General features: G+C 38.9%; 1 protein-coding gene across 2 annotated transcripts in view; it reads left to right on the top strand.

The window, feature by feature from the left end:
- Nucleotides 1–1,328: 1,328 nt before the first annotated feature.
- The window catches only part of s1pr2 (sphingosine-1-phosphate receptor 2), a 29,437-nt gene continuing 6,863 nt past the window's right edge, over nt 1,329–23,902 (top strand). The window contains exons 1-2 of one of the 2 annotated variants that reach the window (XM_053228428.1): nt 1,329–1,907; nt 22,166–22,293. The gene's annotated coding sequence lies outside the window, so the exon portion shown is untranslated. The remainder of the gene's footprint in view (nt 1,908–22,165; nt 22,294–23,902) is intronic. The other variant, XM_026929903.3, reaches the window with a different exon arrangement.

Raw genomic sequence — 23,902 nt, 5'->3', positions numbered from 1 at the left:
CATTCGTTCATTCGTTCATTCATTCATTCAACTTTAGTAACTGCTTTATCCTGTTCACGGTCATGGTGGATATGAACAGACAAGCAGACGTTTTATAATGTAAAAAATTTATATTGAGGAAAAAGGTGGTCCTTCAGGGTTGGTCTCAGGGTTTCAATTCCAAATCTTGCATGTTCTCCTTGGGCTTGGGGGGGGTAGTCCAGTTTCCTCCAAAGACATGCAATCCTTTCCAAATTGTCTGTATTGTGTGATGGTATGGCACCCTGTCCAGGGTGTGCCCCACCTTGTGCCCCTATGCCCTGGCATAGGCTCCAGGTTACCCTCCAACCCTGTGTAGGATAAGCAGTATCAGATGGACAGATGGTAGTCATTCAATTTCATTCGCCTTTGCCTTGCTCAGGGGTCTCACCTCAGTCGTGGTATTGAGGGTGGAAGAGAGCGCTGGTCATTCACTCCCCCCACCTACATTCCCTGCCAGACCTGACACTCGAACCCACAACCTTCGGGTTACAGGTCCGACTCTCTAACCATTAGGGCACGACTGCCCCCATGTATATTGAGTCTATCCCAAGAACACTGGACATGAGATGGGAATACACCCTGGATGGGATGCCGGTCCACCGCAGGGCACCACACACACTCATTCCATGAATCCACCTGGCATGTTTTTGGGAGGTGGGAGGAAACTGGAGAACCCCGGGGAAACCCAAACAGACACGGAGACAACACGTACAGACACTCCAGGATACCTGGCAGCAGCGCTACCCGCCGCTCCGCCATGCCGCCCCAGAGATATTATGTAATGTTGAATTTCTGGCTTGAATGTTGTAAAGGTGAAGGTCACACAGTGATGAAGGCTGGTTTATGAACAACATGTTGCTTATAGCTGTATTTTTTTATGCAATTTATAATTTAAATCTGATTTATACTCTGTATGAGTGACTTGGATCTTCTTATTTGATTGAGATGAGATACCCTACCAGAAGATCTCCAGTGTTTATACCCAACAGCAGCTCTTTCCTCTGCTGCTTTGTGTTTCATTGATTTTTGTATACTTTCTTTTTTAAGCCTAGAAAACCTCCACACATCTGGGAGCTTCTTGAGAAACCAATTTTAACGTGTGAGACGCTACAGCACTTTCAGCAAGGAAACGAGCAAAGGGAGGAAGTGAGGAGGAGGTGGTGGAGGAACAAAAAAAAAAAAAAAAGAAAGAAGAAAAACATCTGGAGCTCATTTGAACCCTGGGGGAAAAAGAGAGAGCGAGAAAATAAAAACCCAGCAGTAAAAAGCGTTTTAAAAACGACATTTTAAACCTTTTACTTGGTTGATTAAAAACAACATATTCTAATGGCAAAAATTTTGGCACCCCATGGTTATTTGTCTGAACATAGACAGTTCAGGTAGCAGCTCGCGGCAGCTGGAGGTGTGTGCGGGGCGTGTACTTGTGTGTGTGTGTGAGTGTGTGTGTGTGTGTTTGCGCCTCCCTGATGTCTAGCTGACCGACTGTTCTCAGAGTAGGCTGCAGTAAAGCTCTCACTCTCCTGGTCCGTGGAGTTTCACCTAAGAAAATCTGTTTTACACGCGGAATTGTAACTTTTTTCTTTAAAGGAAGGACAATAGACGAATCTTCTTCAAGAGATTTTGTTTATTTGCACATTTTTACGCAAGGCCTGCTGTTGTAACCCCTGGCGGCTGTTCCTGTACGTGTCTAAACCCCAGTGCTCGGCTGTGCTGAACTTTTTGTAGTGTTATTGCTTTTTGTTCTATGATTCATTGACTGAGTGGCTGTCTGGAATCAGGAAATCACTAGGACTGAAATCACTCACTGACTGAATTTTGCAGAAGAGGAGTGTGTATCGTTTTACTGGCTCACTCTGTTCTTCTCTGCGCCAGGCATCTCACATGGGGTGAGTCTTTTTTCTATCATAAAGGGTTAGAATATAATAATAGTACGCATGAGAGCTTTACTTCTTATAGCAGGAATCATTTATGCAAAACAATATTTCAGTCGCTTCATGGGGTTTCAGTGTTGACAAACATCTGTTATGTGGAAAATATCCTCTGTCTCTTGCATTAGAATGTATAATATACACATTCATTAAATAATTATATAGAGAATTATTTATATAGAGAATAAGATATACTTAAATATAGACCCATATATAAGATATACATAAATATATACCCATATATTACCCATAAAATATATACCCATATACCCATAAACACATCTGTGTTATATCACCTGATCTGTTAGATTGCTTAAGATCACATCTGTCACTTTTATTTATTATAACCAGAGCGCGCAATTTGAGGTCCAGCTGCGTGAACGCGCGGGATTTAATGTGTAACGCGCCTGCGGTTAAACATCAACCGTCTAAAGGGGATCTTTCTAATGTCCTTTACTACAAACTGTTTATTGTAGTCATTCATTTGTCAACAGGAGGAACTGCGCTTGCCCATACATACATACATACATACATACATACATACATCCATCCATCCATCCATCCACACATAGCAGGGTGCTGCTCTACATTGTGCAGTCTGTGAAAGATGCCCCCCTTCATCCCTTCATCCTTCATTGGGAGTTTCGGGGGATTTTCTCATCTGCAATGGTTGCATTGTTCCTAAAGGATGTATTAATAAGACAAAGGATCTATTATACCTTTGTGTTAGGGTTAGAATGTGCTCACAGAGTGCTCCAGTGCCCCCATAGCTCTTTCCATGCATGCAAAAAAAAAAGTTAAATGTTGTTTTTTAGGCACGCAGAAATCCTTTCCCTAAAGATGTTCCCAATTTTGGTACAGCTGAGAGCTCTGGGTGTTGGCTGATACCTGATACTAATCTAAATCAGACATCTTAATAACATTCTGATGGTTTACTTCACATTTAGACATGCTCATATGGCTGATGCTTTTATCCAGAACGACATAGCAGATGAGCTTTTAGGGTCTTGTTCATTGACCCAGCCGTGGCAGCTTGGTGATGCTGGGATTTGAACTCACAGCCTTTCAATCAGTAGCCCAAACCACTGAGTATCACCACTTCTACCACTTCTTATAATTTGGTGGAATAAATTGCAAGATCCTTGTCATAAAATATCCTAAAATCAGCAGATCAGTTTGGAAAATCAGATCCGATACCCAGTCCAGCGTTTCAGTATCAGATCAGTAGGCTACATCTCTATTTTTTATCCATTTTCCCAAGGAGCAGCAGCAAAACCACAGCTTATGCTCTATGAATGTTGATTACAGAAGTGATCCAGACTCAGACAGATCCTCTGTGTGCTGTTTTGACGCGGACGAGAATTGAATGTTGTGAAATGAGACGGTGGAATGTCGAAGCTTCTTTGAGAGATCAGGTGTCTCCGTCTCCCTTTTCACTCGTACTTATTTCCGAGGAAACTTGTGTATTGGCACAGTTGAGTAATGATCCGCAGGGTTGGATGAAAACACTTCCAAGAGCTGGACAAAACACGTGACCTTGGATACACAATGTTAATCCTTCTCCACTGGTACCCCGGCATGTCAGTGAGCAGGAGAGTGCAAGAGGGCAGAGGAAGAGAGGGGGAGGTGTTCTTTTGGTACGAGATTCCACTCTTTAGTTTACAGATAAGCTGATATGGAGGAGGAAATACTCATTGCATTGTTGAAAGGTGTTCATCCATCATTCCAGGCATTACTGATTCCGGAGGAGAATGTGCTTGTGTACGTGCTGAGTGTGCAGCCTTGCCTTTCTCGCTGTCATTTTTCTATAAAGATCCGCATATGATTTTTTTTAAACAATACACTTGAGTGCTTGCAATGTATAGAAGAGCAAATAATGAGATGTGATGATAAGAGGCGTTCGAAAAGCCAGCGGGACAGGAGAGGACAGATGAAGCAAGGCAGAAGTGTCAGGTGTTGAATGAGGCTCTATTGATGGCCAGAGTGTCGTATTCAGGCATTGGCAGGTCATTCTGTGGTGTATTCTTCAATTTAATATGTCAGGTCTACTGTCTGGAGTTGCCTCATGTCACTGCATGCTTCATTAGAGCTGAATAAAGCCGCAGATGCCGTCTCCGCTGACTGCTGACAGCGTTCTCTACACCCACATTCACAGATTTCGTTGACAGAAGCCCAGCTGTGGATTACTCTGTGGTGCGCCCTGTACTCAAACTCCCACCACCAATAATTCTTTCGTGTGATTGCGCTGAAACATCTGGGTTTTCAGACAGAAGGTCCTTATTCCAAAGCCACATATAGCATCATTCATGATATTACAGCATCATAATGACAGTGTGACTCAGTGTCTTACTGTAACATCATGACCTCTCCAGCTGTTCTGACACTCGTAGAAAAAAGATGAACTCTAGAACACTTACGGGACTTGAAGGAACCTCTGAAAGCGCTATGTAAAAAATCTATAACAGTGGTCTCTATAAGAATAGTAGAGTAAGTAAGTAGAACACTTTTAGTAAGCAAATAACCCTTCGCTATTAAAAGCAAAACAAAACAATTTTTCCTGTTTTTTTTTTTTCTATGAGGTCTTGGCTTCCTACAGGGAAATGTTGTAGGGTTCTACATAAAACCTCTAAAAGTTTTAGAGAACTGAAGAATGCTTAAGAGTAATAAAATTTACCTTTTTTTTCCGAACAGTGTTGGAAAAGGGGTTTCTTGGGGTGTTATTTGAATAGCTAAGGCTCTTAGAAACCTAAAGATGGTCTTTGTGTAACCCTGCCTGACATCTAAGGGTTCTCTAAGGGTTCCCTCAAAGAAACAAACTGAAGAACCCTAAATTTAAAGTGTTGAAACATGTTTAAAATTTTAATAGTTTATTTGAATAATTAAGAGTTCTTAGCTTTCTACAGGGTTTCTACTTGTATCGCTGTCTGATAAGAAACCACTCTGCTGTAGGGTTCCACATGGAACCCTTAAGGATTCCTGCAAAAGAACAAACTGAGGAACCGTCAAGGGTTTTTAATTTAAGGAGACCCCTTGAAGAACCCTTAACTACTGCTAAATTCAAATTTGTGAACTAATAGACAGTTAAAACTGTTGCAGCAATTAAAAGTTTAAACAGCCGCTTTGCTACTGTTTACTGGTCCTGTTCGTTAGATTGATCCTTAGAGGAAACAGAGTGTTCTATTTGTCTTCTGTTCTTTTGTATACTGTCCTTTTGTCTGCTAATTTGTCATGTAACAGCTCTTACGCTAAGTAAATTTGTCATAACAAATGTGAGGAATGCTTGCTGCTCTCATCCATATCAAGGTCATCGATGTTGAGTTTCCTGTAGATTTTGATCGCAGTATTGTACGGCTGCAGATGGTGAAATAAAATGTCACACTGTCGGACAAAGTTTAGCTCTTTGATTAATAGGTGAGGCAAAAAACATCATGTAACACTTGAATAAATGCAACGTCTTATAAAATAATTTATCACAATATTATATTATTATTTACACCACAGCACTGTTGATTGGTTAGAAGGTATTGATTAATATTCTATACCAGCAGCTCTGACAATAGTTACGGCTGTGCTCGTTTCTGTATTAGCAACTCTTTTACAGGGAATTGTATGGTAGGCGATCCACGTAAACACATTTGAAAAAAAATGTGTTAAACCTTAAAACGTGTTATTGGTGGTGAGGTTTTCAGTGAGGAGGTTCATTTAGCATTTTTGAAAGTAGTCTCCTGTGTCAGAGGTAAAGCTGTAAGTTTCCTGATACGTGACAGTCTTCAGAATGCTTAGTGGTCTCTCTGCGATATGAAAAGCTGCATTTTTTTTTGAGAGAGGAAAAAAGAGAGGCTGTTGAGGGAACCGCTAGAACAGCATTTCTAGCTACTATAATGTAAGTGATAACAGAAACCTGTTTCATGGATGTTCCACAACATTAAATAGAACTATAAAAGGAGGAAAAGAATGATTTATTGTTTCTGAATAAATAAATATTGTGATCATTATGTAAGAAGAATAAAAACTCCAGCGTCAGGGTGGTAACAGTAAAGTTGTTGGTTATTTACCTATAGCAGCATGCCCTGTCTTGTTTTATTTCATTCCATAACTGAGCCCTAATGATCACTTTATGAACTACTAGTTATGTTGCACCTTAAGTGTCTGTGTTCTAACCTAACTACTCTCAACACTCAGGATTTAGGACAACTTAAAACAACTTTTCACACTGACCTAAGGGTGTAGTTCATGCCTTCTTTGGTTACTAATTAAAGATTTCTTGTTAAGGATTTCCCTGAATTTGTGTCACTGGGTCAACACCAGGGTTGAGATAGCTATGTTTGGTTAAGGTAAAGAAAGGTAAATGAGAAAAATGATTAGCCAAGAGTAAACAGCATCCTGTCGACATTTGCTCTTAGTGGCAGATATTTGTTGGGTGTATGCTGTGTGTGACATGGATAGTCTGTTTCCGAGAATTATGCTATACATTTAAGTCAAACTAAACACTCTACAGATTTCTGGTCACATTCTGAATCACAGTTACTGAAAGCGGTAAATGTAAATGATCACAAAAGTTTAGTAACCTGCGTTTCAACTCTTCTCTGACGGCACGCAGTTCAAGAGGGAAATTTGGTTCTTGTGATCAGGTCTGCCCAAGGTCACATGGTGTAACCAGACCACTTATTTTTCTGAAAAATCCCTACAACCAGTGCATGAGAAAGGAAGCTAAATAAACAGGCGAATAAATAAACATACGTACGAGTGAACGGAAGGATAAACAAATGGAGGAGGCGTGCAGTGGTGGGAACTGGAAGTGTGGGATTTTTGGGCTTGGTCACACGAGAGGTTAAGGGCGGGGTAATATAGTGGGCGGAGCTATCCTCTCTCTCCTCTCTCCCCTTTCTTTCTCTCTCTCTCTCTCTCTCTCTCTCTTTGTCTGTCTTGCAGAGTTCAGATCCAAAATTCTCAGTCAGTCCTGTGAGAATTTTGGAAACAAAAGAAAGTCATAAATCCTGAATGTGATGGAAAAAAAGGCTGTGTCTCCAAGCAAGGGAATAACATATTACTGTCTGAAGATGTTTATGCTTGTTTCTAGTGTGCATAATGCAATGACTGCAGTTATACTGTAAGCACTTTGGTCACTGTCCACTATATAATGATATCTGATATTCTGTGAAGCTGCAGGAATCTGTAAAAGCATGGCAGCTATAACATTCATCACATCGCTACGCACCATTTCTGACAGCGACGATGGTCCTTTGTCTGATATTAATTGTCAGCAATAGTGTGAGAACCATTAGGCTTTTACCACTTTGATGGTTTTGAGCCAGCATGCATGTCTGGACTGAGAAACACTTTTTTCACTGGGTGTGGCAGCTGCAGCGAAATAAACGCCTTCTGTTTCGTGAGGCTGCTCCTCAGCAAGTTACAACTCACAGCCGGCAGCGTGGCGCTCTCAAACCTCTGTGCCAAGGAATGGGTGTGTCCCAGAAACGCCAGAAACAGCCTCACCTCAAGCACCGTTCCCTCACAAAAACACACACGGCCTGTCTCTCCTTATCAGTCTCCTGCTGCCCCTCTGACGCGCCTGTCTTATAAACAGTAGCATGCTCTCATTTAGCAAGGGGACCATTTAAAACACGTCCCGAAATTTATGCTGTATACAGTACAGACACCCAGAACAATTTGTCTGGCTTCCACAGACAGATGTAGTCCAGGCTCCGTGGGGAAAACTTTATAAATATTTACTGAGCAGGGATCCAGCTAAGGAAAGACTTTAGCCATTTTAGGACAGGCCACATTTTCAACTCATGAGAAAAAGGGGAGAGCCTTCAATCGTCCCGCTTTCAAAGGTCTCTCTGGCTCTTCTGTTCATCGTATTTATACACTAGTTAAATTATTCTTGCCTAAAAACTTTGATCATGTAATCCATCTGGGCTTCCTACAGTGGTTCTATTTGTAACCTTCACTGATAAGGAAACACTTGCTGCAGGGTTGTACGTGGAACCATTATAGATTCCCCGAAGGAACAAACTAAACAACCTTTTTATTCTAAGAATGTTGAAAAATGGTTTGTTAAGGGTTCTTTGGATAATTAAGCATTCTTAGATACCTAAAGGGGTTCTACTTGTAACCTTCTCTGAAAAGGAAACACTTTCTGTAGGGTTCTACTTGCAACCCTTAAGGATTCCTCTAAAGTAACAAACCGAAGAGCCTTTGTTGAAAAAGGGTTCCTTAAGGGTTCTTTGGATAGGTTCTTGTCAACCCAAAGGGGTGCTACTTCTAACCCTGTCTGATATGGAACCTCACTATTGTAGTTCCTCCAAATAAAAAAAAAAAACTGAAGAAGTCTTAAGGATTCAAAAAACTGAAGAAAGCTTAAGAACAAGAGTTGTTCGGATGAGTTCTTGGCCACTGAAATGGGTTCTACTTGTATCTGTCTCATACCATCATTTTTTATATGGTTCTACATAAAACAGAAGAAAGGAAAGGAACAAACTGAAGAAGATTTAAGGGTTCAAAATTTAACTCTTTTTTTTTTAACAGTATAGAAACCTAAACCTAAGGCCGTTATACTTGTAACTGTGACTGATCTCTGTTGTAGGGTTCTAGGTTCGTTATTTAACTCCTTTTTTAAATTTGATAAGAGTGTTGAAATTGAAGGGTTCCTGATGTGTAATGTAAAATAACGGCTTGAGCTTCTGTTAAATTTCGTAATAGAAACAGAAGTCTCATGCTGTGCCACATGGACAGATTCAAATGTTGTGTTTTTTACTTTGTGGACATTTTTTGACTGAGTCATCACAAGTGAATGTCAAATGCTCGCAGTTCTCTTTTTTTTTTAGAATAAAAATGCTCAAGACATTCAACACTTTGTGTTAAAAAGTTAAACATCATGCATCGTGACAGCTTGCCATCTGTGTGACCACAGTTTTACAGTTTGAGGGAAGGAAAAACAGGTGCAATCTTTAAACTAGCATATAAATGCTTCATGTCTGGTTCTTTCCCACACTGTGATAATGTGCTCCACTTTCCTGGCCGCAAAGAGTCTTGGAAACCGTCTCTGGTGTTGCTGAAGCATGAAAACATAAAGCATTTTCTGATGAATTTGTGGCTGTATGTGCTCTATCTGACCCTGGCGTTTGTGGTTTTAAGGCTCTCTGCAGCTTTGAGGAACTAGTGCAGCAGTCTGGCTGCAGAGAGCCTGAAAGGCCCAAGCAGGTAAAGCAGTACAAGTGGAAAGGGGAACACACAGGGTCTGCATGTGCCCCTCCTCCTTTCTTCTCAGTGCATTGTTTCTGCTCCCTGCTTTTGTTTGTGCAGCTGGAGAAGCTAGTGCAGATCCCTCCTGTTGGGATGCAGAAAGAGAAGAAAAAGTTGGATGGTTCATGAAACGTTCCTGAGAGAGTCGGGGGTTTTTCCAGAGCAGAGACTTTCTTTCTGATCTGTCTCTGTCGAGCCCGTCCTTTCAGTTCAGCCCTCTGTGATGGGATTAGACCCATCCGCATGGTAATGAGAAGTCATGAATGTCCATGAGGGGCAGTTGAAGATGGATCCTGTGCTTTTTAACATGAGAATGCCTGGACTCTCGGTTTTGTGTTCTTCTGGGACATTGCTGCCGTTGACTTGTGTGGCTTAATCGTTGCATAGTCGCATGTTGAAACAGGAGATTGAAGATTACGCAATGTTTTTTGTGGGGCCTTTGCAGAAGACAGATGAGACTACAATGAATTTGCATAAAATCGTTTTAATGCTTTTGAATAAACTGTTTCAGTGTGGAAATATGCACACCTATATATTAATAAGAATAAAGACTTTTTAATTTAACTGTCTCTCTAGGCTCTAGTAATTTACCAGTAAATGGATTGATGGTGTTGTGTGTGTTTTGGTGTGGGTGATTCAGCTTTCTTGTGAAAAAGTGGGTAGTGGCAAACACATGGGTCACTGATAAGATGTACGCACAGTGATAAGAACCAAAAATACACATGTGCATGGATGTGAACGGGTATAGACAATAGGATTCTGCTGCTTCTTAAACATACAGCGAGGCATTCGTTAAATTCCAACATTTTAAAGCTCCTTTTTAAAATTCCAGCTGGTTCATTTGCTTACATTTTAGTGAGTCGCCACTTAAACTCCCAGGACCTGTTGATGGGTCCAGAATTAACATTCTTCACTCTTTTATGTGCATGTCGTTTCTATTAGTTTTACTGCAGTTGCTAAAAAATATACAGCAGGGGTTCTGCAGCCAGGGACCCCTTTAACTGTTAATTAAAATTCCACGGACCCCCTTAGTACAGATTTATTTAATTAAATGTGTACAATTAGTATATTTTTTCCCATTTATTAGAGCAATAGAGCTTTCAGTTCCTGAATTTTCCACTGACAGAACGCATTAGATTCATCAATATGTCAACTTGTTTTTTGAGTTAGTGAGGTTTTGATTAAACCTATTCGGTCAAATAGGCGAATAACGGTAAGAACTCAATAATAAATATAATAACTTTGATAAAGTGGGTTCACCACTGCCATTGCCATTGGTTTTAATTCCCAATTATGTCCAAGTGTTCTCTGTTTAGCTCTTCGTCAGTTTGTCTATTTATACCCTCATGTTCCTATGTCTACTTAGGAAGTCTTACCGTCCAATTAATTTATTAAATCCAAGCTTTGTTTCCATGTTTCTGTATTTCCTGCTTATCCCTTTATAATGTTGCCTGCATGTGTGTTGACCCCGGCTATTAGGATTTGTTGATTACCTTAATTAATGAACACACCTCTGCATCCCGCCTCTGATCGAACGTTACACTAAATACTGATTAAAAAAAAGGTTAATATCTGAATAATATGAGCTAGAAGTTTATAGGGTTACAAGTTGTTCCTATTGTTCTAGGCCTCTTTTCTACCATAAAATAGCACCATTGCATCTTTGTGTCTAAACAGACGTCCATGGGGAATTTCCCAGCAGCTCGTCAGACTCATATACAAAGTTAACTATACACGTTTCTGAGCTCATTCTTGCACTGACGATACAATATATTTGCTGGAACAGCCACATATCTTCTTGTTCTGATTATATGGTTACAATGTCTTTCTCAGGGGCCTATTTTGTTCACCAGTATCACTCAGCTGGTTCTCAGCTGACTTTTTTAAAGCACTCTACTGATAAGATCTACAGACCGAGATCTGCGTGGTTCTCAATCTACCTTCTTATTATACTCTTTGTGTTAAAACCAGTCTCAGTAAAGCAGGACTGTCTGAATTTGATCTGCTTTCAGATCAATAGCATGAACTGAATCCTGCTCTAACCACACCCAGTGTGAAAGTTAAAGGCAATCATGGGAGCGTTTGAGGAAGGACACAATGGTTCCCAAATCCTTTCAGTTTCCTCTGGGGAGCATGGTCTGTATTACTCACTAACAACATAAAGATCAGTGTAGGTGTGCGTCATTAAAGCGTTTTAAAGCTCACTCCCTTCTTTGAGGTAAAACATCGAACCTGAAAACAGATGATAAAGGAGAACATCTAAACACAACTCTATGACAAAGATATAACCTCAGATGACGATAAGTTGTTTGTATTATTAACCGCACGATGAACACTATTGTGTTTTGTGGTTTCTGTTTGGCCAATTTGCCCGCAATTTAAACTTCCAAGGCCTGTGGATCAGGATTCTGATAAATTGTCAGAATGCTCGTTTCTGAGATATTGTGGGTATCATTGAAATAATTTTTTTAATGTTTATTTAATAATAGTCAAAAAATCTGATAGTAAGCAGGTGTTTTATACTGTTTTGACCCTTTAAACAAGTTTAATGTTAAAGGTTAGGTTTAGGGCTATGATCATAAATTCTTTTTATGCCAAATAGCTGTTGAATTCTCAATTCTGGTTGGTCAGAAATCAGCAGTTTATATTAATGTGCTCGTAACGTTATCATTTCTGTAGGGACCTGTATGGTGGATACTCCATATAAAACTTTTTAAAGTCAGTTTATTATTAGACTTAGATTATTTAAGATAGAAAAATTATATAATCATATAATCGTTGCTATGGTGAAATTTTCTGTGAGGAAATGTTTATTTGTGGAATGTCTATTGATTTTTGAGTTTGTGTCATTAAGAATACATGTCACAGCAAGCAAAGGAAAAAAAACCCTCATATGTCTCCCCTGAAAGAGATAAGCGAGCTGCATTTTAGTTTCGCATCAATTTTTAGCGAAGTATGAGAGATATAATGCATGCTGTTATCAGGAGCTCAGAAGAAATGGGTGCTTTTTTATACTTTCAACTATGTGGGTGTCTGTATATGAGTGTCTCTTCTTCTTTCTCACACTGATAAGGCAGGAGAATATGACAGAGCATAGGTTTAGCATTATGGAGGCGATATAGAACTAGAATATGGCTGTCAAACAAGCCTGACCCTGACATTAACGGATGTGCCAGTTTGTGAGGGTGTGAGTGTGAGAAAGCCACAGTGGAGGAAATTTGAGAGGTGCCTAAAAATATTCACCAATAGACATAGCTCAGTTTTAGTGCTCTATATCGCAGGGACAAACCACCAAGATACGACATTATGAGTCTGACTGTGAGCTTTGAGCTCCTGTTGGCTGATGTATATCTACAGAGAGTGCTCAGCCTCAGATGTCACTACTGGCACAGGAAAGAGCGGCCTTGTCTAGACGTACTTAAATCAAGACATGGAGTAATGAGGTAATGTGACTTTAGCAGGTAATGGGATGATGTTGTGTTGGGTCAAGGGCTTCAGCTCTGTCTCCACCCTGCATCAATCCTTGCATCATGATGTGTTTAAATCGGTTCTTTGTGGTTGTCGGCTTTGATCTCAGCATTGACGTTTAATGTTGGATGAGTGTGTGTGTTTGTGTGTGTGGGTGGGTGTGTAGTGGAGAGTGGAGAGTGTAGTGGTCCTCGCAAGCGAATGAAAAAGAATGAAAAGCTACATTGACTGCCTCCCATCCCACGGGGCATATTGGAGGAACTGTCAATCACCATGGCCGCTGTCCATCGTTACACACCCATGTCTCTTTGTTCCTATTTCCTCTCACCCACATGCTAAGAACCTGGCACCAAATAAACAACAGCAATAAACAAACCATAAATATCACGAGTGGGTGCCCAAGTGTGTATGCATTCATGTATGAAAACCAGCAGCTAGTGCAAAAGATTTTACACCCTTACCACAGAATGAGAAATGTAATCGATAGTAAGAAGATTTGGTCAGGTTTCACAAATAATCAAATAACGTACAGTAAGATAAAAAGGATGTCACTTCAAAAGTCTGCATCCTTCTTTCTGATTGTGATGTAAATATACTCTAATAATTCTTCACTATCTCAGACCTTTTTTTTTATAACCGTCATTATCAAACCTCTTTCATATCCTCTAAAAAGCTTTCAAATCCTCTCCATTGTAATGTACAACCTCCAGTTCTTTATTTCTTGTACATAAATAGTAAAATGTAAGATTCTTCATTCTTTACTCAACCATAAAACCATGAAGGGTGAAGACTTTTGCAACCGACTGTATCTTAGAAGTACAATGTCATGAATAAAGCATTGTTTTCTCTCACCACTTATTTACTAGTAAGTCTAAGAGGAAACTGACGCTAAACTGAAACTTCCAACTTCACCACCGCTGAAAAAGCTGAAGAGTAAAATTAACGGTATACAATTTCAAAACTTTGGAGAATTACCACTAGTGAATTTGACCATAAAGTTTCAGGACATGGTGCCACTGCCTCTTTCCATGGTTTAGCAACATTAGGGGTAGTCTACGTAATATCAGTCCAAAGTATACAGTCCTTGGGGGATTAATTAATTCATGTGAAAATATATGTGTGGTGCAAGCTTGAGCAAGTTTTCACCTAAAGCCACAAACACATTTTTTTTTCAGATATTTTTTGGTTTCCTTATACTGCCATTTGTAGTTATCTCACAAAGATCACAGCTTTGAAAAATCATGTGTAGCAGATCTTCTACATCACGCACCACAAGAGTTGGTTTGCTTATAGTCTTGTCTTTTTCTCATCTTGCTACTCCTCTCTCTAGCTCTGCGCTCACCTTATTAAAGACATTATTACCATGGTGCAGAATCATAGCATGGATTTAAATTTTTACAATAAGCACAATAATGTAATCCTGTGATTTTGTCAGGACTGCTATTATTTAAAAAAAAACAAAAAACTTTTGACCTAAAACGTTCTCACCAAAACTAACCAATCAGATTCATGCAGTGTTGTGGTACTTGATAACCAGCAAGGAAAAGTGGTCAAAAGTGGTAGCTGTAAGTGTGAGCACACTTATAAACACATACACACACACACACCCAAACGTAGTAGCAGTGATGTTATCAAAGTCTTTGTGTCTCCGTAAATATCTATAAATAATGTTCTGGTATTGTCTGTGGCTTCTTCTAATACACTGTTAAACATTCTTTTTAACAATTATTATATGCCAGATGCATTTGTATTTGCTTTTGTGTGTGTAAGTGTGTGTGGCAGTGTTAATATTTGCAGTCTCTGATTCCTCTTTCAGTTTGTACGAGTGTGTGTACAGTATGTGAGAGTTTGTCTGCATGTGTTTGTGTTTGTGTGTTTGTGTTTGTGTGTGTGTGAGTGTGTGTATGTGTTTGTGTGAGCTCAGCTCTTAAGCCTGTGTGTATTATCAGCGTGTGTGGTAGCTCTTAACCGTGCCTTCCTGATAAGAGACGATAAAAGTGAAGAGAAGAGTAAAAGAGGAATGTTGTCTTTTGTTGTTGCTCTTATTTGTTAGAGTTTCCATTATCTAAATACTTTTTCTCCAACTTTCCAACTCCCTCTGTCTTCCACAAACGAGTCAAATCTGGGGAAATTATGTCGTTTATATGCAGTACGATGAAATGGAGGAAAACGCTGCACGATAGCGTGCATATAAAATACATCAAGTGTAAAACAAGAACAATACACAACGTTCCAGTAAACCAAACGCACCACAATACAGGAAATACATAGGAGAGCAGCAATACATACACAACCTGCACAGAGGGAGTCGAGTATGAATAGAGCATGCTGATTATCTCACGGAATATTGTACGAAATAATCAGATAACTGCAAAAAGTATAATAAAATAAAATCAGATTTTATCCAACATCTTTACTTGCACTTAGGATAAGTGATGATAACGAACTTCAAGCCATGACATGTTAGATAAGGAAAAGCAGAAGGATAAAAGATTCATCAGATTAACATTACACATGCACGGAAAAACCTGATTACTGAGCTACAATCCAATAATGGCTTTAATTAGATATCAGCTATGGTAGTATGTTGATTTTAGAAATATGTTAAACACTAGGTTTACATGCAGTTACCTCACTGAACAAAAGCTGATGTTTTTATTCAAAGTGACTTAGAGCTGAGACAGGATGCAGCTGATCAGACAGACTGCTCAAAAGCGGTAGCTTGGTGGTGCTGGGATCTGAACTCACGACTTTCCGTAGTCCAATGTCTTGACCACTGAGTTACCACATGCACTTGTGTAATGCAGTTATAACTAATTCTTAATACAAGTGTGTACCGCTACACATTGTGTACACATTGTTTACATTTTCTTGATTTGCATTCTTTCCTAGGGCATGTGGAAGGGGAAGTGGCCTAGTGTAAACGTGCCTTCTTTAAACACACAACAACCTCAAATATTTGGAGGTTTCTCTTCTAAACACACATATGTCCACCTCTGTGGTTAATTTGCACATGCTAAAAAACCTACTGAAGTAGAAAGATGGGATGTAAAAAACACATTTTTAACATTTGTAAGTTGGTTTACTGGTTAGAAGCATTTATTTTTGCTGAATTTGCCAAAAAAAAGGGGTTTCACAGTGATGTACATCATGATACACTTCATGAGAACATCACTCTCAAACCCCAGCATTACTGTAATAATAAATGAGTAATATTAAAAATGTAATTCAACACGTGGGAGGGAAAGTGGCTTAGGGTGAGCCCACCTTCTTAAACACACACCTCACACTGCAAATATGAGGAGATTTGTTTTGTAAATTCACAATATGGCTCAAGCAGGATTCTGTCTAAGTGGGTGTCAAGTTTTTAATTTCTAGTTTTTTTGTTTGCATGTTTGCATGGATTTTTTTTTTACATTTCAAGGTTTTTGTGGGTAAAAATTAATTTGAGAATTTGCTTTAAATAAAAAAGATGCTTTGTCACCATTTCTGAGATTTTGCAGTGATGAAATAAGTCTAACACCTCCAGAGATTCTGCAGTGTTTACGGAAAAATAGATTTTTTTTTTTTTTTTTTGATGCCACAGTTTTGCTGAAACTTTGTTATGCATGTGAATACTTACTGTGTATGATGACAATGCCTTTAATAAGTGCTATGTAGTTTCACAAGCCAGATTTATATTTTTTGTTAGAGAGGCTGGTACATTTTGTTACTAAACAAGGCCGAGATCCGCCTACACTCACAGGAAGAGGTGTTTGACATTGTAAACATCCAACCATTACCTTTGTTTTTCTAACAAAACTCGTTTGGACGTGATGCCGTCCAGTGATCATATGTTGCTCTGAAAGAGCTCATTGTATCACAGTGTTCAAAAGTTTGTATCCCCATTGGGAAAGCAGTGTATGGAAGTCCAACTATCCAATCAGATTGCATTGATTTACATTCTCATGTTGCATTACAGACACTTTTTAACTCATATACAGACTTATGTTGAGTCTAGCTATCATGCATCATATATATTAGCAGACTAGGAAAAGCAGAATATATCAGATTACTAGAATACATGCACTGAATAACCTGATTACTGAGCTAAAATCCAGCTGTCTTGAAATGCAATAATCGCTTAAATTGGATATCAGATATCTCAGTGTGTTTTTTTAATGAGCGTTTGACCAATGGTAACTGCTGAAATCAGATATGTAAGCCTAATGTATTATTAGTGAGCTGACCGTGGCCCCCCTGTGGCGTCAGTCAGGCAGAAGTGAACGAGCACTCACTGCAACCCTTTACACTATTTGAGCTCTTCTCTAACAGACTGATATAAATAGGCAAAGGTTAAAGGTCATTGCAAAATGCTGCTTCTTTTTGCCTATTGCATCACAGCTTCAAGGCTAGTCCATGCACAGCCATAATGTTGAGATGTGTTTTCGTGTGCGTGTGCGTGCGTGTGCGTGCGTGTGCGTGCGTGCGTGCGTGTGTGCATGGCTAATGAACGAACGGCGAGATGCAGCACGCACGCATCAACGGCTGTTGCTGCTCTGCTAAGTGTGCTAGACAAACACAGCGGATGGGAAAGAGACACTAAGCTAAACAACTCATTCTGTGGCCAATTTGCTGTGCATGTTGTGCATTTCTTTCTCTGCACACGTCCTGTCTCTCTACCTGTTCACTTTTCTGCTAATGACTCTCCATATTTTTTCAACCCAGCCTCCATGTCTTTTGATGTGTATTTGCTGGCTTCTTCATTACATTACATTTGATGGGAAGGACTGCAAATTGACATTAAAAACACATCTGAAAATCATTTTTTATTAATATTTCAATTACACTCGGCATTTAATATCTACACAATGAATGCTTACCCCAATAATATATTTAGAAAATGTTTAGAACTGCACTGATCCCATTTATCACATTTCTATATGATTTAAAACACAATAAACATGTAATTTTTGACCCCATCACCATGAACAAGCAAGGTGCTATTTCTCACCTAAGCCTCTCTACTCTCTTATTACCCGAGTTAACACACCATAAACAGTTAAAATTACGAGTCTGTAGACAAACATTGCATATTGCAGTTGCTACACAATGAAACTTCAATATGCCTTGGAGTACATTATGAAAGGAATAAAACACTTAATATAATCAGTGATGGGGTGGTGTGATGCAGCCCAGCGGGAAGTCGAGTTGCTGTTACCAAATTGAAGTTGATTCAGTTCCAGCACAGGACATCCTGAAGTGCTTTCTCTTATACCATAGCAACTGGAGAACGATTACACTTTTATCAATTAAAGAATGCCATCATACTTTTTTTAAATAATAAGTTTACGGTTACATTTAAAGTTAGTTCCTGTTATGACTTACATTAGAACAGCTGTAAACATTTCTTCCTTCACTTCTCTTTTTTCTTTTTCTTGAAGTTAACAACATCCTCTGTGCTGAAGAAAACATGCTGACTGTTACAAAGCACTGACACCGAAGACTATATACATATAGTCTATATACATATAGGGTGTTCCCAGTATGCAGTGGTTAGTGGCTATCAAAAGCGGTCCAAGGAAGGATAACCGGTGACAGGGTCATGGGTGCCCAAGGCTCATTGATGTGTGTGGCGAGCAAAGGCTAGCCCATCCGGTCCAATCTCACAGAAGAGCTAATGTAGCACAAACTGCTGAAAAAGTTAATGCTGGCTCTGACAGAAAGGTGTCAGAACACACAGTGCATCGCAGCTTGCTGCATATGGGGCTGCTTAGCTGCAGACGGGTCAGAGTAGCTAGAGTATATATATATATATGTATATATATATATATATATATATATATATATATATATATATATATATATATATATACATGTAATGCTGGCTATGACAGAAAGGTGTCAGAACACACAGACGAGTCAGAGTAGCTATCAAGGAATATATATATATATACACACACAGACACACACACACACACGCACATATATATATATACACACACACACACATAATATACACGTAATGCTGGCTATGACAGAGGGGTGTCAGAACACACAGATGGGTCAGAGTCGCTGTCAAGGAATATATATATATATATATATATATATATATATGTGTGTGTGTACAAACACACACACACACACACACATATATATATATATATATATATATATATATATATATATATATATATATATATATATATATATATATATATATTTTTTTTTTTTCAAGTCATGGCCTAATATATCCTACCCCTTGACAGGTGCCACTGTGACAAGATAATGTTATTCGCTTCACCTGCCTGTGGTTTTAATGGCTGATCATTGTGTGTGTGTGTGTGTATGTGTGTGCGTGTGTATGTATTTACAAGTCCCTGTGCATTAGAGGTTACTATAGCTATAGAAATGATTATTCATTAGAACAAGTGTCAGAGTTGCTGTTATAGAAAAGTAATCAACCCTTTCTGACCAATCAGATTTGAGATTTTGTCAGAAACACTCTGTGATGGTCCAAAGGTTTGCAGGTCATCAGAAAATCAAAGGTCATCATTAGTGTGCTCATGCTTTGGCAATATTAGTTAAAATACATCATTCTTGTATTGTATTATTTTGTACTGTGGGGCAGAATCAGTAGTGAGGGAAAGTATTTGGGGCAGTTCAGTAGGGAGGTGTGAATGAATGACAGTGGCCTGATAGTGTGCTGATAACGTGATAGTGTTTAGCCTTGGAGCATGAGAGAAAGTTCTATGATCTATCAGCTCAGCTGAGGTCACAAAAATTCACCCATGACTCCCTCTGTGGCCTTGTCCTTCACATGAAATTTTTTTCCTCTCTCTATCTCTATCTCTCTCTCTCTCTCTCTCTTTCGCGCTCTATCCCTCCCCCATGCTCTCAGCGCCCATATCACTTACATTACGTAGCTCCAGTCAATATCATTACGTTTGACAGTGTACAGTACAGCAGAGTATGAGAGCTTGGATTTATAGCTGCTTCAATCTTCTGTTAAACTGTCTGTTACATTCGCTCGTGTAACGTAGCCTTGAGTTTGCCTGTCGCATAAGTCAGGACATAAATCTCAGTTTGAAGGTGCTAAATTTAGTATAGCAAACATTTTTTTTTTCTGTGTGTGAGATTTGTGGCTGTTTGTTCTTTTAGTCTTGCTGCATACGTGACGGCAGTCGTGTTGAGTTTTGTGGCTTTGCAAAAGGTAATGAGGTGAAAAGGATGTGAGCCTGAAGTGAGTGATTACAGCATTGAGAGAGGATGAAGGTATACTTTTCACACCATAAAGGGCTGAAACAGCACACACTAACAGGTCCATTAGCGTGAGATAAATCATTGCACAACTGCATATAGTATAGACGGCTGAGTAGGAGAAATGGCTGTCTGAAAGGTGTGCATGTACATACATGCACACGCCCACACATCAAGGCTGTTAGAGCTTAGTTCGCACTAAATATGAATATTTCATATTTAAATACTCAAAGGCAAAAAAAACCACATTCAAGTGATTCTACTTTTACTTTAAATCTTCACAGTATAACTAGATGAAACTTGTAGAAAAAAAATCTTAATATTGTCCTAATAAATGAATTAATGTGATTTGTGAAAATGTGATTTATGGCTGATGTTCTTTCAAAATTATGTATCAAATGTCCTAAAAGTGATATTATTTGTAAGTAGTTAATTTCTAACATGCGTTTTTTCAAATCTCCAATGGTGTTTTATTGGGAATATTGTGCGCCACATATACCGTATGTAGTGAGCACATACAGTGAAAACTGCACAGTGTATTTAAAAAAAAAACAACTTGTACTGTTTTCTTTGCTGTACATGGACTCCTAAGTAACAGGGTATTAGCCTTATGGTATTCTTGGACCACAAACTATTTGCACTTGTGTGAGTTTATTGCATATTGTTCATTAACTATTCTTCAATGACTTCTTTATCCTGGTCAGGGTCACAGTAGATCCAGTCCATCGAAGGGCACCATGCAGACACACATTCACACCTAGGGACAGTTTAGCAAAGCCAGTCCTCCTAATGTCATGTTTTTGGTAGGTGGGACTAAACTGGAGAACTCGGAGAAAACCCGTGTAGACACGTAAAGAACATGCAGAACTCTGCACAGGCAGTAACCTGAGCTCAGTTTATGATAAAGTTACGATAATGCTTCCTTGTGATTTTCTAAACATGGCCTCACACTTTCAAATTTGTATGAAAAGTTACATGGGTTAGAGTTAGGGGCGGGGTTAGTGTTTGTTCCTTTCCTTACAGCTTGACTTGTGTGAAATTGAACAAAAACAAACCATATTGGCCTTGTTCTTTCAAATTCATATGAACTTCTCAAAGATCAGGTTGGATTTTATTTGCTTGCGTGTTTTTTGTGACATGAATGTATAATATAGCATTATTAAAAAAAAGTGCAGTAATGTTTTCCTTTTTTATGTATGCATGTATTGCTAAAGGGTGAATGTGAAGTTACAGCCGTTGTTTGGTGTAGCCATATATATATACACAACAGCTTGCTGTGGGTTTCACAGGTGAAAGGCCACATATGTGCATCAGGGTCACATTTACTCATGAGGGAGCTAATTGGGGCTTATCAGGTGTTGCTGCGTTGCACAAACAAGCACCCAAGGCTTTTGTGAAGTTGTCAGGGGACTGCGTGTAAAGTACCATCTGTACCGAGGCCCTCGATTCAGGTTTCACAGCTTGTTGGTCTCCAGTCACCTTAACAGGTAAGACAGATACGGTTCCTGTGCTGTAGCTGTGTATTACGTAATATGGCGCCTGTCTGGCTCACATTCTCAATTCTCAAAAATCAGTAGCACAGGGAACAGACCACAGAAGTGAAAAAGTTTGCCATGATGTGGTTTTTCTACACGTTAGAGGGAGTTTTTTTTTTTTTTTAAACTTTTTTTGAACTTCTGCTGAAAGTTGTTTCCTGCCCCATACCTGGAAGACTCTGAGAGAGCGTCTTCCCGTCTGTCGCTCTCTCTCTCTCCTCTCTCTCTTTCTCTCTGCAGTATAACAGGATGTTAGTGCTGTGAGCAGGCTGACTTCCTTTGGCCTTTTTATAGTTCTGGTGGCAAGTTTAGCTCATGCACACATACCGAGATGGAGAATGCATGTTTGCAAATCTAAAAAAGGAAAACAGAAAATGATTAAATCATCTGTTCGCAAGAATAGGGAGTATTAATGTTATTTTCCTTTATTTGTACATGTTGTCTCATTGAAATCAAGATCTTTGTTTCAAAAGAGACCTGTTACGATAAAAACCAATAATATTGGCATAGACACAAGCACAACTACATAGACAAAACAGACAAGAATAAACAAGCAGGTATAACATGTACAAAACACTATTAAAAAGATAAAAGTTAGAAATTTTAGGTTTAACATCATTAAATGAGATAAATATATAAATGGTGTGTCAGACAGGCCACAAAGACAGGCAAAGAAAAGGCTGAGGGGTGTGTGTGTGTGTGTGTGTGTGTGTGTGTGTGGTTTAGGGTCTGCTGTCAGGGCTGGAGATGTCAGCAGCCCCGCAGCCAAACCAGCCCATCAGGTTTCACACGCTGTCAAAAGCCGTTGTCGACACAGAGCTCTCTCTGCACAGTGATGTCGAGGCAACAAGACTGTAAGCCTGTGGTTAAGGTTCACTGAAACATAGTATATATCTAGAGGCCAGAGACATGAGAGCGAAAGTTTTCCAAATATATTGCTTGAAAGATCTCAGAATCACTGGTGAAACCAGTCCACATATGTACTTTTAAAAAATATTTAAAAGCAAGTTTACTGAGCAACAGCATGGCCAAGTTTCAAAACCTCTAGAGTATCATATCATATGCTGGTTTGCTTTTTTTTAATGATCAGCATCCACCTGTGGTTGAGAGAAACAAACCCCTATCCTCTGACCTAATTTCAAATGTAAAAATGCTGACCTGAAGTTAATTCAAACCACAATTTAGCAAAATATACTGTAGGTCTGGCTTAAAAATTCTCAGTTTGACATTTTAATTCACTGGAATGATAATATGGTGATTTGAACTCTACATTATTTAAATATTGATCAGCTCAAGGGGATTCAACTAAAATTTGTAAAAAGTCTTGTTACATAAAATTCCTAGCTTACAAAGGTTCGGATAAGCAACTAGCATGACTGAATGGCAACATAATTTTAATGCTACTAGTGAAAATATTAGTGATTATTTCATGGTTTCATAGTGGAGCTTCATGTTAGCTCCGTTGACTAGCAGACTCTGAACAGAGGAAACTGTTTTGAGACATACTTCTTTATCCATTCGTCTTTATACATTATGTATACAAAGTTTTTTTTTTTTTTTTTTTTTTTTTTTTTTTTTTTTAATAAACCATGTCGTCAGTTAGCTAATCAGATTATGAAGGGAACATAAAATGAAAAATCTTTGAAAATCTTGTCTCTAGCCCTCTAGCTAGTTTTTGCTTCAGTGAGCTGCCTTCGGCGAAATAATTTACATAAATGCATGTGATTAGCTGCAACAAGCAGAGGATCTGCTACAGAAATCACAATGGTTCATGTTTAAACTCACTGAACTGTGGACTTTTTCCCTAGGTTTATCATCTCAGCTATAGTTTTTCAAGTATTTCTGTCAGCTGAAATACTTTAGTTGGAACCACATCCGGACCACAGTCCACTTGATAACCCCTGATATAGAAAAATGTGACTATTGACAGCTAATTCTTTGTATATACTGTATATTGCCATGGGGAAGAGTGTACACTTGCTGATGGAAGTTAAAAAATGGAAGAGAGGCCTTTTTTTTCATCCAAATCCACATGAGGTTGTGAGAAATGAACTTCTTTTAAAATGCTAAAAGTGAATCTGAACTCAATTTCAACCATAATAAAGCACTATATAGACCCAGCCTACAAAGTCCTTATTTTACATCCCAATTCTTTGAATTCATTATGTAGCAGCTCATTGCACTAAAGTAGGGGAAAAAAAGGTGTAGGTGCAGGTAACCTACATAAGAAGACTAGCTTTCTCTTTTGTCCCTCTTTTCATTTTTTTAGACTTCATTTCACATTCGTGTGTGGAATTTGCTTTTTTTCACTTTGTGCTATTTATTGAAGTGTTGCTTCTGTTAATTTTAAAAGTGGGTGTGTAAAAGTCATCAGCACATCACTACTCTGAGGAATATGACTCTCCTCCTTGTTTTACGGTCCTAATGACTTTTTAGCAATAATTCAATTGTGGGATTGAGATC

This window comes from Pangasianodon hypophthalmus, chromosome 23 (genome assembly GCF_027358585.1).
Source record: "Pangasianodon hypophthalmus isolate fPanHyp1 chromosome 23, fPanHyp1.pri, whole genome shotgun sequence".
Lineage (NCBI taxonomy): Eukaryota > Metazoa > Chordata > Actinopteri > Siluriformes > Pangasiidae > Pangasianodon > Pangasianodon hypophthalmus.
The sequence above is the reverse complement of the archived record's forward strand: the minus strand, read 5'-3'. Positions and strand labels throughout refer to the sequence as shown.